General features: G+C 52.4%; 1 pseudogene; it reads left to right on the forward strand.

Annotated features, from left to right (window-relative positions):
- Nucleotides 1–720: 720 nt before the first annotated feature.
- LOC121537282 lies at nt 721–3,613 on the forward strand (annotated as a pseudogene).
- The last annotated feature ends 348 nt before the right edge of the window (nt 3,614–3,961 follow it).

A 3,961-nucleotide genomic window follows, 5' to 3' on the forward strand; every position in this document is an offset into this window, starting at 1 on the left:
CAGGCCACCGTGGTGCGTTGTCTCGGCCTGGGAAAATGTCTCGGCCGCGGTCCTAAGTGTCTGTTAGGAGATATACCAGAGATCACTGGGACTGTGAGGGATGCAGTGTGTGTGTGTGTGTGTGTGTGTGTGTGTGTGTGTGTGTGTGTGTGTGTGTGTGTGTGTGTGTGTGTGTGTGTGTGTGTGTGTGTGTGTGTGCGTGCGTGCGTGCGTGCGTGCGTGCGTGCGTGCGTGCGTGTTTGTGTGTGTGTGTGTGTGTGTGTGTGTGTGTTTGTGTGTGTGTGTGTGTGTGTGTGTGTGTGTGTGTGTGTGCGTGCGTGCGTGCGTGCGTGCGTGCGTGCGTGCGTGCGTGCGTGCATGCGTGCGTGCGTGCGTGCGTGTGTGCATACGTGTGTGCGTGTGTTTGCATTCGTGTGTGTGACTGGAGTCCTTTGTGCCAGCTTACCGTATAACAGCACTCTGGGTGACGAGGGTGACCATACTCTAGATTGTGGCTCATCACACTATCTGGTATGATATTTAGCTAGCTGTGTTAATTTGCTGTAATGTTCGTGAATAGACTAACAGCTAGCTAGCTATATAACTTAAATATCTCTTCTACTTTACTAAATTCTGAACAGAACATCACAGCTAAGCAATTCGTTAGACAGCTGAGTGCGTTGTATTCGTGGGTCGTTGATTTATCATAATAAATGGTTTTGGAGCTGGCAGTGCCCGCAAATGCAGGCCCATTGCTTCACCGCTCCATCCATCCAGCACATTGAGCGTATTTTCCGAGGTGAGGATCAGCTACGGATCCGCTGAGTCAAACTGCGATAGCACAAATATCAGCACCAGCAATATAATCATAGGGCACCAAGGCAAAAGATTACATAGTGTCCTTAATTTCACCAGCTCACCGAAAGAGAGAGCGTCTAACGTTGGCTTTACACAAACAGCTGCGCTGAAAGTCAGCCATCGAGTACGATTCTCAGGCTGAGGTGGAGGTGAGGGAGCACGTGATGGACATCTCAGGTGGTGAGAGGAATGTGATGACGGCATGGTCGACGGTGGAGAAGATCAACATGGAGAAACACCCATGCAGGGAAGACTGAGTACCCAGCAGCCCAGCGGGGAGTCAGAGGAGGGAGGCAGCTCAGAGAGCGAGTCAGTGCCACCAAGCCTCACCGGCAGCTCTGTCGCTCTCCATGCCTGGACCGGCCCAGCTTCTCCCAGAGCAGCACTCTGCCGGAGCTCCGCCCTGACGACACCAAGGCCGCTGCAGTGCTCAAACATGCCAGCGACAAGGAATACCAAACCAAGACGGAGTTTGCCTTGAAGCTGGGATACTCAGGTGAACAGGTGGAGACAGTGCTGAACAAGTTAGGGGCTGCTGCCCTCATCAATGACATTCTGGCGGAGCTTGTAAGGCTTGGTAATAAAGGAGAACCGGAAGTTCAAGCCAGCGTTAACACCGGCACGTTCGTCTCCCGTGGAGGCCCCCTGTGTCAAAGAGGCTGTCAGTCCGGAGGTGTCACTGGAAGATGATTCCGTGGATCCTTATGATAATCTCAGGCCTCTTTGTCATTGACGGATCAAATGTGGTGATGAGCCATGGAAACAAAAAGGTTTTCTCTTGCCTTGGTATCCAATTGGCTGTTGACTGGTTTGTGGAGAAAGGACACAAAGACATCACAGTGTTTGTTCCTGCCTGGGGGGAAAGAGCAGTCGAGGCCTGATGCCCCCCATTTCAGACCAAGACATTTTGCAGAAGCGAGATAATAATAATAATAATATGCCATTTAGCAGACGCTTTTATCCAAAGCGACTTACAGTCACGTGCGCATACATTTTTACGTATGGGTGGTCCCGGGGATCGAACCCACTACCCTGGCCTTTCAAGCGCCGTGCTTTACCAATTGAGCTACAGAGGACCACAAAAAAAAAGATAAAGAAAATATCCTAGTGTTCTATCTCCTTCCCATCTAGAAGAGTGGTGCGCTACGATGATCGCTTCATAGTGAAGCCGGCCTGTGACTCTGATGGCATTACTGTGTCAAATGACAACTACAGGGACTCACAGAACGAGAAGCCGGAGTGGAAGAAGCTCACAGAGGAGCGGCCGCTGATGTACTCGTTTGTCAATGATAAATTCGTGCCACGTGATGATCCTTTAGGAAGACATGGTCCAAGTTTAGAGAATTATCTCCGCAAGCGTCCTGTTGTTCCAGAGCATAAAAAGCAACCCTGTCCATATGGGATAAAATGCACTCATGGACATAAGTGCAAGTACTATCACCCAGAGCGTGCAAACCAGCCTCAGCGGTCAGTGGCTGATGAACTGAGGGCGTTTGCCAAGTTGTCTGCTGTGAAGAGAATGAGCGAGGGGGCCCTGGCCAAGTGTGGCACTGGACCCACCACAGCTAAGGGGGACAGTGGCTCTGAGGCCAAACTTGTGGCCCCCAAGCGCCAGTCCGATCCTAGCATCCGCTCAGTGGCCCTGCGAGCCAGAGGAGAGACTGTCTGCTGTCCGTAAGCCCGAGGCGAATTCTGTGCCTTCCCTCGTGTCTGCCCTCAGCGTGCCCACCATGCGGCCTGCCAAGAGCCACGCGGCTGGTGCTTTGAACACGCGATCAGCCAGGCCGGCTCCCTCCAGTTCACCCACAGCTCCCCTGGAGCACATGTCTAGTGTACAGCACCCACACCCACCCATCCTAGTCACCAACAGCCACGGCGCTTTCCGTCACTTACAGTGAACAGTTTCCTAAGTACGATTCTGTGCGCACGGACCACGGATACTACTCTATGCTTAGTGATTTTTCTAATATGAGCATGGGCAGCATGCACAACGTGGACAGCTTCTGTAGCATGGAGCATGAGCACGGGGTTTATCGGAGAAATCCCAGCCAGCATTGCCCTGAGCCCTGCCTCAGCCACTCCAACAGTGACTCCTTCTCCTCTTATGGGGAATTATACATGAGCTCAGTGGACAGTAGCCTGGATGAGAGCATGAAGGGGCGGCAGCAGCAGTCTCCTGCACAGAACAGACTCCAGGCCTTCTCCCGGGGGGGGTTCCACCACGAAGCACTGACCCGGGTGCAGAGCTATGGCCCTGAGGAGCCTAAGCAGGGTCCAAGTGGGAAGCAGTCCATATCCCACCTGGCACCCTGTTGTTGGGGGCCAGGTCCAGCTGCCCATGGGGACTACCCCTTACCTCAGAATGTCCTCCCGTCACAGTCCTCGCAGCCGGGACGCTCCCTGGGCATGACACGCATGGACAGCATCTCAGACTCCAGGCTGTACGAGAGTGAACCCCATGAGGCAGCGGAGACCCCCCCACTGTGCCGCGAACAGCACGCCAGCTGGGACCCGCTGCCCTGCGGCCAGTGAATCCTATGGATACCACTCGTACCCCCCTGAGTAACAGCCTGATGCAGCCGTGTTGTGAGCGGGTGATGGTCCGCAGCATTCCTGACAAGATGGAGCAGATCTGTGGGAGAACACGCCTCAAGCTGAGCACCAGGAGCGCCACGTCATCCCAGAGCACCAGTACCAAACATTCCGCAACCTCTGCAACATCTTCCCCGGGCTATCGTGGTGCACTCTTGTCATGGAGGAAAAACCCCTCATCTAATGGAACCACAACAACTTCGCTGCCGTCATTGTCACAAAGCTGAGGTCTTACCATTAAGTGTTTTCATTTCATTTTTGAAGCGACAATTGTCTGAATAGTATTATTTGATTGTCATCCAAACAATTTCTCCTCATGAAATTCAGAATCCCAAAATCATTGTAATCAAATGTAAGGGAAAACTTTGATGGTAATACTTTAATTTAAACGTCATCCATCATTTGATACATTGAAGAATTAGTTCACTATACCTACATCCTCTGTAGCTCAATTGGTAGAGCACGGCGCTTGTAACGCCAGGGTAGTGGGTTCGATCCCCGGGACCACCCATACGTAAAAATGTATGCACAC

This window comes from Coregonus clupeaformis, chromosome 24 (assembly GCF_020615455.1).
Source record: "Coregonus clupeaformis isolate EN_2021a chromosome 24, ASM2061545v1, whole genome shotgun sequence".
Lineage (NCBI taxonomy): Eukaryota > Metazoa > Chordata > Actinopteri > Salmoniformes > Salmonidae > Coregonus > Coregonus clupeaformis.